The sequence below is a fragment of the Bos taurus genome, chromosome 4, assembly GCF_002263795.3.
Source record: "Bos taurus isolate L1 Dominette 01449 registration number 42190680 breed Hereford chromosome 4, ARS-UCD2.0, whole genome shotgun sequence".
NCBI lineage: Eukaryota > Metazoa > Chordata > Mammalia > Artiodactyla > Bovidae > Bos > Bos taurus.
In genome coordinates this window covers 64,081,932-64,094,379 of record NC_037331.1, presented here as the reverse complement: position 1 = coordinate 64,094,379, position 12,448 = coordinate 64,081,932, and the positions used below count along the sequence as shown (strand labels likewise).

The following is a 12,448-nucleotide window of genomic DNA, read 5'->3' as shown; positions in this document are numbered from 1 at the left end:
AAAAAAAACTCAGCCTTCACCAAAAAGGAAAGAGAGATGAATCTGAATGTAGAAAGTAAAATAGTGGTTGCCAGGGGATGACTGGGGTGGTAATGGTGAGATATTAAATGTTTCTCAGTGGGAACAGAGTTTTAGTTTGACAAAATGAAAAAAGTCCTGTGGATGGATAGTGATAATGGCAAAACAACAATGTGAAGATAATGCCACTGACTAAACTACTCTGAAAAATTCTTAAAATGGTGAATTTTATGTTATGCATATTTTACCAAAATAGCAAAAATAATTTTTTAAAATAAAACTACTAGGAAAAAATGGGAAAATTCCTTGATAGACTTGGATAAGATTAGAGAAGACGGCCTTTATCTTTAAAACTGTGACTCAGAATCTAGAGATGTTTATCACAGAATTGTTGATAATAAATAAAATTGGAAACAACTCCACAATCCATTGATTTGAGAGTGAGAGATAAACTATACTATACACAGAAGAGCATCCATTAAAAACAATGATGTATAACTATACTGATATTTAAAATGCTCATAAAATATTACTGAGTAGAAAGCATTATATCATAAAATAGCAAGTATAAAATGATATCTTTTATATAAAATACGTGTGTGTGTGTGTGTGTGTGTGTGCACCTAAAGAGATACTTGGAAGGATAGTCAACAAAATGTTAAGGTGATTATCTTGGGCTGTTTGTTAATGCTTTATTCTTTGCACTGTTCTACACTGACATTTTTTCAACAAGCTTGTATTATGTTTATAAAAATAATAAAGCCATTTTCCATTCATACTAAAATACTAAAAGAAGTAGGTATCTACTACCATATATTTTCCTTGATCCCTCCTAGCTATAAAGATTCATTAATGCCATGTATGCCCAAATGACCAGCAAGGACTGTGTGTGTATGTGTGTGTGTGTGTGTGTACACACCAAGTTAACCCTCAGGAAAGATGGACTCACTGACACTTGAGCTCCCAAGTCTCTCCTTCATAAAGGTTACAAGTCAGATTTCATGAAAGGAGGAGAGGTGAATCTGAATGGCTTAAAGCTAAACCTCCATCAGTCTGCACCTTATAAAAGTTCCCGTGACAGCATTACTCACAGATTCCAAAAGCGCTGTCATACGAACAGCATAGTATGTTCAGTATGTCGCACAAACAGGTGAAGATGCTGTGCTCTGGAAAACTGTCAGATGACCCCAAAGTGCCTTTAGTGAAGACAATAATACTAGTGATAAAAAAAAGCTTGTAAGAAGAGTAAATAAATGTGTTTGGGCACATAATGAACATGCAGGTATTTGTTAAGTTATTGAATAAATCAGATCCAAAAGAAAAGTGTTTTATGAAATGTAAGAGTGGGAAAAATGATATTCTAAACTAATAGAATTGAGATTTTGAGATAGGTGTAACTTGAGATTTTGAGATAGGTGTAACAAAGTAACAAAATAAATATTAAAATATTTTTTCTAGTCCTTTCAAAGTTTGTATATTCAAGTAAGCCATTAAAAAAAAAATTTTTTTTGAGGAAACTTCTCAAAGGGGAAAAAGAGGACTCACCTTGTACCGGGGGTCATTTCATTTTGAGACAGCTAGAAAAGCAATGTGGGGTGCAGGCAGTGATCAGCGGCCCCTAATTATCTGACACTCTCATCCTCTCCCTGCTTCCTGACCCAGTAGAGCCCAGATCTCAGGACATATTAAGTGAAAGGCTGGAGGCTGGAGAGGATTCCTCCTCCCCGGGGAGCCCAGAATTAGTATGGCTATGGAAAAAGTGACAGAGTGGAAAAAGCAGAAACTCTTACTGGCTGGCTTACAGACTAGTCATCGCCAAGGTCACAGAGTGAATGAAAATCCCTTCAGCAGCCTTTCCCCCAGAGTGGGGCAGGGTCTGGTTCTCAGGGAAACGACATGTCCCTCGGGCAGGTATAGAAGACTGGATTCACCAGATTCTTACTCCTTGTTCATACAAGGGCAGAAGTTCCTTGGCATATCTTGAATATTACTCATTGCAAGCAATGAAAAATTACTCCCAATTACTTTCATGCTGATTTTAAAAGCCTTTAATATAATTAGACATGACATAATTGGAGCAGTTGGAAGAACGGGACAGGTGAAAAATGTAGGAATACAGGACTTCCTTGGTGGTCTAGTGGTTAAAAATCCACTTGCCAATGCAAGGGACAAGAGTTTGATTCCTGGTTGGGAAGCTTCCACGTACTGCAGGGCAACTGGGCCTGTGTGTCACAACTACTGTGCCTGGATGTAGAGCTCTCGAGCCGCAGCTACTGAAGTCTGCACACCTAGAGCCCATCCTCCCCTCAAGAGAAGCCATTGCAATAAGAAGCCCAAGCACCCAAACCAGAGAGTACCCCTGCTCAATGCAACTAGGGAAAGTCCACACATAGCAACGAAGACCCAGAGCAGCAAAAAATATATAAATAAATAAATTAAAACTATGGGGGAAAAAAAGAACAGAGGAATAAACTTTCTCAATAGGGTGTTAACTAGCCACTCAGAAAGCAGACTAAAAATACACACACACACACAAACTACTGTCTAGATTGAGCAATTTGAGTAAGTTACAGACAATATAACACCAGGGATGACGTATGTGTGGGATCTTTGTCCTTAACCCCAGAAGTGGCAGTCTAGGGCCTCTAACATATGAGAGGACAGAGTTAGAGGCAAACAGTGGTAAAGGGATTATTAGCCCACCACAGTGGTATGATATTTACTTTAAACTGAAAACATCTGATCAACAGCAACAGCAAGAAACACTTTCAAAACTTAAGCAGAGTGTCCAGAAAATACAGCTGCCATTGACAACCCCCTTCCCCCCAAGGGAGTTTCAAAATTGAGGAAAGACTGAGCCTTAGCACTAGGAAGTCCACAGTTTCAGCTGTCCCTTAGCATGGAAAAGTTCAATAAAACCTTTCACATTTTCTTTCCCACTGAAGCCCTAAACAGCCTCTCTTTTTGTCAAGTTGGTATATAAATCTTTACTTCTAGCTATTCCGCAAGTTACTCATTATTAAGTACTCCCTCGGGTGAATATAAATAAACCTTGTCTTTTCTCCTCTTAAGCTACTGTCAGTTAATTTGCAGGCTCCTGACTATAAATCTAAGTGGGTAGAAGAAATCTTTTCCTCCCAAAGGCAGTAACCTTATCAGGAGTCACAGAAGACGTAGATGGAAACCAAGCAGCAGGCAATAAAGTTCACCAAGACAGGGAATTCCCTGACAGTCCAGTGTTAGGAGTCAGTGCTTTCACTTTCAGGGCCAGGGTTTGGTCCCTGGTCAGGAATTGCTGCTGCTGCTGCTAAGTCGCTTCAGTTATGTCTGACTCTGTGCAACCCCATAGACGGTAGCCCACCAGGCTCCTCTGTCCCTGGGATTCTCCAGGCAAGAACACTGGAGTGGGTTGCCATTTCCTTCTCCAATGCATGCATGCATGCTAAGTCACTTCAGTCATCTCCAAGCCTGTGTGACCCTATGGACAGCAGCCCATGAGGCTCCTCTGTCCACAGGATTCTCTAGATAAGAATACTGGAGCGGGTTGCCATTTCCTTCTCCAATGCATGCACACATGCTAAGTCACTTTCAGTCGTGTCCAAGCCTGTGCAGTCCTATGGACAGCAGCCCACCAGGCTCCTCTGTCCACAGGATTCTCTAGGTAAGAATACTCGAATGGGTTGCCATTTCCTTCTCCAACTAAGATCCCACAAGTCACCAGGCATAGCCAAAAACAAACAACCAAACAAATTCAGCAAGACAGTGTTTCAAGACCATCATCTGACAAATACTGGTTGCAGTCTGAAACCAATTCTTGCAGGATACATCTTTTCCAAATGTTAAAACAGCAGTACAAAAAAAGGGGTGAGGAGATAACAACTGAAAATTGAAAAAGCCCCAACAATTTTAATACACAAATTATTAACCAAAAATTACCCTAATCAATAATGTCAAAGTCTCTCTCCATCCAGAGAAATTTCTGACAAAAGCTAGGAGCCTCAGACAACCTATTTCTGATGATTACACAATAGACAGGTAGTTGTGGAAGGTTTTTTTTGTTTATTTGGTTATTGGTTTATTCTGAGCAGGTCAGGAAGCAACAGTTAGAACTGGATATGGAACAAAAGACTGGTTCCAAATATTGTCACCCTGCTTATTTAACTCCTATGCAGAGTACATCATGAGAAACGCTGGGCTGGAAGAAGCACAAGCTGGAATCAAGATTGCTGGGAGAAATATCAGTAACCTCAGATATGCAGATGACACCACCCTTATGGCAGAAAGTGAGGAGGAACTAAAAAGCCTCTTGATCAAAGTGAAAGAGGAGAGTGAAAAAGTTGGCTTAAAGCTCAACATTCAGAAAACGAAGATCATGGCATCTGGTCCCATCACTTCATGGCAAATAGATGGGGAAACAGTGTCAGACTTTATTTTTTTGGGCTCCAAAATCACTGCAGATGGTGACTGCAGCCATGAAATTAAAAGATGCTTACTCCTTGAAAGGAAAGTTATGACCAACCTAGATAGCATATTCAAAAGCAGAGACATTACTTTGCCAACAAAGGTCCATCTAGTCAAGGCTATGGTTTTTCCTGTGGTCATGTATGGATGTGAGAGTTGGACTGTGAAGAAGGCTGAGCGCCGAAGAATTGATGCTTTTGAACTGTGGTGTTGGAGAAGACTCTTGAGAATCCCTTGGACTGCAAGGAGATCCAACCAGTCCATCCTAAAGGAGATCAGTCCTAGGTGTTCGTTGGAAGAACTGATGCTGAAGCTGAAACTCCAATACTTTGGCCACCTCATGTGAAGAGTTGACTCATTGGAAAAGACTCTGATGCTGGGAGAGATTGGGGGCAGGAGGAGAAGGAGACGACAGAGGATGAGATGGTTGGATGGCCTCTCTGACTTGATGGACATGAGTTTGGGTAAACTCCGGGAGTTGGTGATGGACAGGGAGGCCTGGCATGCTGTGATTCATGGGGTCGCAAAGAGTTGGACACGACTGAGCAACTGAACTGAACTGAACTGAGATAACCTTTTATTAAAAGTGAATCAACCTCATCCTTCCTTTCTACCAGTGAGTGGGGTCACAAAGTTCTAACAAACAAGCCTACAAACACCATGCTTAATATAAGCCAGATCCCGCCTCAGGTTTTGATACCATATCTTCACAACAGTATCATAAGACAAGAGTTAGGAAACTAACACCATCCTCAGTGAGACAAATCTCAGGACCTCAGAGCTTTTAATGTAGATAAGGGGAAACATCTGGCCTTACTGGCCTGACTCTCCCAAGTCTAACTTTCCCCTTAAAATTTTTGGCTTTAAGTATCACCACAGTAATATCCAAGGTGACTGTTTCTTCCTTAATCTGATATCTCCCTCCCAGAACCAATGTACCTTCCTTGGTTTCCCTGAGTATAGCTCAGAGAATACAAAGCTTTCAAAGAGTATTACTAAATATTAGTAAACTGAAGGACTGGAAAATGGGAAATAAACCCACTTAAGACAAGTAGTATAGAGAAACAGATAAGAATCCCAGAATTCAACTATTTAGGTTTAAATTCTGGCTGTCATTTTTTAGCTGTGTGACTTGACCTCTCTGTGCCTTGATATCTTCATCTGTAAAATGATAACTAAATGACCCATCCCACCATCTCGTAAAATAACATCTGGTACATAGCACACAAGTATATATTCAGTTTGGCTTATAAAGGAAAGGTTTTAGTTTGCAGCACAGCTACTTTTCTCCCAGATTCACAAGTTCTGTGCTGTTCTACCCAATACCTGGAGAAATCCAATCTATTCCAAGCAAGGGCTACCCAGACTCACAGGTAAACGCAACTCATCTCATTTTTAAAGATGATAAAACTGAGCCTTATCTGCAATTTCAACTATCTAAACTCACCACACTTCAAAGATTCAAGTTCTTTTTTTTAAGAGCAAAGGATAGAAATTGAATAACTTTGTGTAAGTATCCTTAGGTGATATAACACTCAGAATGTCATCTTTAATTTGAAATTTTCTTTATGAAAGAAAGGAATGGAAAAAAAGAATCTCATTTGCTTTATGAAAGGAAGGAATGGAAAAAAAGAAACTCATTCAATCAAAAAGTTAAAGCTAATAGTATTCCCAGGATGTATTCATCAAATCTAGAACAGAAATTAATTCAATGAAAATTCCTAGAAATTAGCTTTCAGGAATTATGCAATATACAAATCTACTGTTCATATCACCAGAGGTATGATGAAAAATATGTGAATATTCTTCCATAGGCATATATAGTTGTAATTTAACTGATATCACACACATATATAATCTAACATTGAATCATTTCAGAAACAATTCATGTTTCATCCAATGTAACTGTGATAGACTATAAGATCATATAAAAAAATTTTGTATCCTACACATTAGAAAATATTAAGCCTCCAGATGCTTGAATAATACCTTACATTTGTATAGTACTTACAGTTTACAAGTTGATTTTATCTCCATAGTTTCCTTTGAGCTTCATGGCATAGGAGATGGCACTACAACTCTATTTGTACTCATTTTAAAAGAGCAGATAGCACAGGTTTAGGAAATAGAGGTCTCCTGCCCTAGGAGGCGGAGAAGGCGATGGCACCCCACTCCAGTACTCTTGCCTGGAGAATCCCATGGATGGAGGAGCCTGGTAGGCTGCAGTCCATGGGGTCACGAAGAGTCGGACATGACTGAGCAACTTCCTTTTCACTTTTCACTTTCATGCATTGGAGAAGGAAATGGCAACCCACTCCAGTGTTCTTGCCTGGAGAATCCCAGGGACAGGAGAACCTGGTGGACTGCCATCTGTGGGGTCGCACAGAGTCAGACATGCCTGAAGCAAGTTAGCAGCAGCAGCAGCAGCAGCCCTAGGAGGCAAAGCTGAGCAAGACCTAGGTACCCTGACTCCAAATCTGGTTCTCTTTCCACTAACACCACAAAAATATCCTATAAATGGAAAAACTAACATATTTTATAATGATAAATCCATGCAAGGGCAATGTGCATGTGTATTCTTTTAATTTTTGTTTTAAAAAGCTGTTTGAGTGAAATAATAACAAATAAAAACCATAAACTCAAGAAAATTCTCAAGGGAACAAGGATACATATATCCTGGCCTCTCATGAGTCAAAGTGTGAGTCAATTCCTTGCTCCACTTTTTCTCTTTAGAGGAACTAATATTGCCCACTAAATCTAATGAGTCCTTCTTGAAAACTCAATGGACAATAGCAATGAGCATCACAACCTTGCTTGGGATGAAAGTGAGGATTTATGTATGAGACCAAAAGACCAGCTGATGTATTTAGTAACCTTTCTAGTGTGATTTTTTTTTATTACATGTACCAACTAAGGACTTTTCCTCCCACTTACACAAAAACAGGACCTACCCTATGAAATGGATCTTTGAATATCTTAAACCCAAAACTGAAAAGTTTTACAACTCCCTTCAGTTTCAGCTGAAAAGTTTTAGAGATCTTGTTCAGGTATAGCACTCAGTACTTCTACATACACTGTGTCTGGTTAGGTTTTCTAGCCACCTAGTGAGAAATGTCTTGGTATCATCTCTATGTCACAGATAATAAAACTGAGGCACAAGGAGAGTATCCTGCCCACGATCACAATGAAAGCAGGTGATGGAGATTCAGACCCACCACCAACTCCAAATCTCATGTGCTCTCTTCACCTCTCTCTTTACCCTTAAAATGTCCTCCTCCAACCACACACCCCACGTCCCTTCAGCAGACACAGGTTTCCTTTTTCACACATGGATAAGTCCTGGACAAGCAGGAATCTCCTGTCCTTCTCCCCGTTCCCCTGGGAGAAAGGTACACCTCCTTTCCAAAACAACAAGGACGATGTCTCCCCGCGGTGCGGACGCCAGTGCAAAGACGGGGAAAGGGACCCTTAGCGGGTTAACTGCCTTGCCAGCTACTGTTTAAACGCCTGTGAAAGATGATCCTTCTGAAATAAATCCTTATTGAAATGAGTCAGAAATGAGTCTTAACTTGTGAAAGTTAATGGGCAATTTTTATGGGCAAGAGATTCTGGGCAAGTTATGAGCAAGAGAACAAAAAAGCCGAAATCCTGTTGAGAGACAGAGCTTTCTCTTCTCCCTTTGAAGTTAAAAAGGGCCCCTTTAGGTCTCCACGGAGCGGCTCCCCGCGATCCTTACAGAAAGAAAGAAACTTACCCGCAGCGCTGGGGCTTCGAGACAGCTGAGACTGAGGCATACTCTCGTCACTGTTCAGCACCGGGGACAGCTCCGGACTCGCCAACTTCGCGCGCCCCTCTGCGCTTGGCGCTACCCGCTGAGCCTCCCAGGCTGCCGGCCGGGTGGCCGCCTCTCCACGCCCGGGTCCAAGCCTCCCGGTCTTGTGCAGCGCGAAACGGTCTTCGCGAGCAGCGGGGTCAGCCGGAGGCGCCTCGGGCTGGGGTGGCGGCGATGAGCCCAACTGCACCACAGCGTTGCGGGACCGAGACCGCGCCAGCGCTGAGGAGACGGAACCCATCTCAGGGGACCGGGCTGGGCCCAGATGAGCGGCCAAGACTCCCGGTGGGACCCACACCCCTTGCCTGCCAAAGGTTTACTCTCTTCTCGCGCCGGGGCACCTCCAGCCTCTGCTCCGCCTCTGACTCCGCGGGTGGCAGTCCCTCCTCAGCGCGGGAGAGAAGGAGGAGGCAGCAGGGAAGGCTGCGTACCCACCCCAGGTGGACTGAGGAGGACCCAGGCGGTGTCTGCGCCTGTCTGATGATCCAGGGTGGATGACGACACTTGGAGGGGTCCGTGTGCAGAGGTTGCCCCGAGACTTTACTGGGGATTGGAGGGGAGGAAGGAGAGTGGCATTAAAGGAGGGAGACTTTCTTCCTCTACTTTCTGTACTTTGGTCACCTGGGGCCAAAGGACTGGCACCTTCTTCCCGCTCCTGTCGACACTTCTGGGCTGCCACTGTCCCTGGGGAGGATGAAAGGTTTAGCCAAGGCAGAGGAGGAGCCTACATTTGTTTTCTTCTCTTCTCTTCTTAGGGCTAACACCACTACTCTTCCAGGCTGTGCTTTCCTGCAAAGCCAGGCTTGGCTCCTGGCTGTCCCTGAGGAAGGCGTGGCAATCCCCTTCCCAGCATTCCTCCTCCCCATGCCCTCATCCTGGAGGGGGACTGAGGCCAGAGAGGGAAGCCATGGTGTAAGGGGAAGCAACTCTGCTGGTTCTCCTCGGGAAAGCGGGGAGGCAGTCACCAGCCAATCCGCAGGGTTTCCATGAAGGGAACCCAGAGCAATCAGGGACCCTATTAATGGGCCTGCCCTGCTGGCCCCCTCCCTTTTCTGACTGCAGTGGAAAGGTGGTGACACCTAACTTGGATCCAGAAGCAGGAAGAGCAACCTGGGATTAAGTTTCAACTAAAGAGCCTCTTGATGAGGGTGAAAGATGAGAATGAAAAAGGCAGCTTAAAAATCAACATTAAAGAAAAACTAATTAAAATAATTACTTTTTAAAAAACTCAAATCATGGCATCTGGTCCCATCACTTCATGGGTAAAAGGTGGAAGCAGTGACAGATTTCCTCTTCTTGGGCTCTAAAATCACTGTGGATGATGACTACAGCTGTGAAATTAGAAGATAATTGCTTCTTGGCAGGAAAGCTATGACACATCTGGTCAGTGTGTTAAAAAGTAAAGACATCACTTTGTTGACAACGGTCTGTATAGTCAAGGCTATGGTCTTTCCAGTAGTCATGTACAGATGTGACAGCTGGACCATAAAAAAGGCAGAATGCCAAAGAATTGATGCTTTCAAATTGTGGTGCTGGAGAAGACTCTTGAGAGTTCCCTGGACAACAAGGAGATCAATCCAGTCAATCCTAAAGGAGATGAATCCTGAATATTGACTGGAAGGACTGATGCTGAAACTGAAGTTCCAATACTTTGGCTGCTGCTGCTGCTACTGCTGCTAAGTCGCTTCAGTCGTGTCCGACTCTGTGCGACCCCATAGACGGCAGCCCACCAGGCTCCCCCATCCCTGGGATTCTCCAGGCAAGAACACTGGAGTGGGTTGCCATTTCCTTCTCCAATGCAGGAAAGTGAAAAGTGAAAGGGAAGTTGCTCAGTCGTGTCTGACTCTGCGACCCCATGGACTGCAGCCCACCAGGCTCTTCCGTCCATGGGATTTTCCAGGCAAGAGTACTGGAGTGGGATGCCATTGCCTTCTCCAAATATTTTGGCTACCTGATACAAATAGCTGACTCATCGGAAAAGACCCTGATGCTGGGAAAGATTGAAGGCAGAAGGAGAAGAGGGTGACAAAAGATGTGATGTTTGGATGGCATCACCAATTCAATGGACATGAACTTGGGCAAAATCTGGGAGATGATGAAGAACAGGGAAGCCTGACGTGCTGCACTCCATGGAGTCACAAAGAGTTAAACATGACTTGGTAATCGAACAACAATACTTCTGAATGGAATGGTAAAGAGCCACCCTAAGTTCTCAGCCACCCCCCCAACCCCGCCGCTGCCTGCCATACTGGCTGACCCACGCCTTTCCCCAGAACACACACACACCCTCTCCAAGAGGGAGACATAGCTCAACTAAGAGTTTGACTGTTGATGCTGCTGTTGATAATCAGATTCTCCCCAGTTCTCCTCCAAGTGGGAAGTGGTAAGCCTGGAAAATTTAAAACAATCTTGTCTTTTAAAAAAGGACCACATGTGGTGAGCTAGAGCTTGGTTAAAGAGGGAGTTGTTAGAGAATATGCCAGCTGTAGGTGATCTCATTCTCAAACCCTTGCCTTTCCTTTTTCAGGCCACTGACCTCTTCAATCAAGGGCAGGAGTGCTCCCAGCCAGCCAGACTTCCACCAGTGGGTGCTCAGCAGAGTGCACATTGAAGGGCCTTGGAAAAATCTGACTCACCCCTCAGCATCCTTCGAGGATGTCACAAATTGATTGACCTTGGATCCTGGGAGTTTTACCACTGACAGTGTTGAATATTACCTGAAAGAGTGATGATGGAGAAATCCCCCATCCTTTCATGTCCTGGAAAACAGCTTACAACCAAAAAATCACCCTTTCCCAGATGACTTAGCTAACACTCAAGAATGTCCCTTTGCTTACTTATGACAAGGGTAAACAGTGACCCTACAAATTCCCATTCTTTGCTTCATAAATGATTAGCTGAACTGTTTCATCTCCACTGATCAATCAAACCAAATGCTTGGTAAACAAACTGTGGTTAAGCTCCTCTCCTTTTTCCAGGGCTCTGCACTGTGGCCCAGTCTCAGCCTGAACCAGCAAACAGCCCCTCCTGAGAACTGAATTGGACATTCAAATTTGAATTTCATACAATTTTCACTTGTCACAAAATATTATTCTTGTATAAGAATATAAAAAAATATTCTTGATTTTTCCCCAACCATTAAAAAAAAGTAAAAATCATTCTTAGCTCTAGGAACAAAAACAGTAGCAGACTAGATCTGATCAGTGAACTATCACTTGCCAACCCCTGCTCTGGAAATCCTGATGAAAAACTTTATTGTAGGGAGGAAGAAAGTCTCCCTGGTAAAATTTTAGGATCTGTGTGATTGGGAAAGCAAAGTAAATTTACCATTGCTGAGATTTGTTTGGGGATAAGATATTAAATTTATTTTGAAATTTCAAATACCATTTTTAAAGGGCTTGAGATTTTTTTTTTCCTTCAAAAGAAGCATGGGTTCCCATAGGTTACAAAACACTCCTCACCACATTCACCAATGTGGCCACTATCAAAAAAAAAAAAAAAAAAGAATATATATATATATATATATATAGTATCTTATACTATATTCTTGTATTGGCATGGATATGAAAAAAAATTAGAACTCCGTGCACTGTTGATAACAATATAAAATGGCCCAGCTGCTATGGAAAATACTGTAGTAGTTTCTCAAAAAGTTAAACATAGAATTATCATATGATCCAGCAATACCAATTCTGGATATGTACTCAAAAGAATTGAAAACAGAATCTCAGGAAGATTTCCCTATGCCCAGCAGCATTATTCACAATAGCCAAAAGTCCAACCCAAATGTCCGTCAATAGATGAATGGATAAAGAAAATGTGCTAAACACATTCAGTGAGATATTATTCGGTCTTGAAAAAGAAGGAAATTCTGTCACATGCTATCATATGGATGAACCTTTAGGACATTTGCTGAATGAAACAAGTCAGTCACAAAAGACAAATACTGTATAATTTCACTTTTATGAAGTACCTAGAGTTGTCAAGCTATCAGAAACAGAAAGTAGAATGGTAATTACCAGGAGCTGGGGGGAAAAAGAGATGGGGAGTTCTTTAATGGGTGTGCTGCTGCTGCTGCTAAGTCGTTTCAGTCGTGTCCGACTCTGTGCCACCCCATAGACAGCAGCCCACCAGGCT

The 12,448-nt window shown here is 42.7% G+C and overlaps 1 pseudogene; it reads right to left on the bottom strand.

The window, feature by feature from the left end:
• Nucleotides 1-8,552, bottom strand: part of LOC786199 (sodium/potassium-transporting ATPase subunit beta-3-like) — a 59,156-nt pseudogene extending 50,604 nt beyond the window's left edge.
• Nucleotides 8,553-12,448: the final 3,896 nt, after the last annotated feature.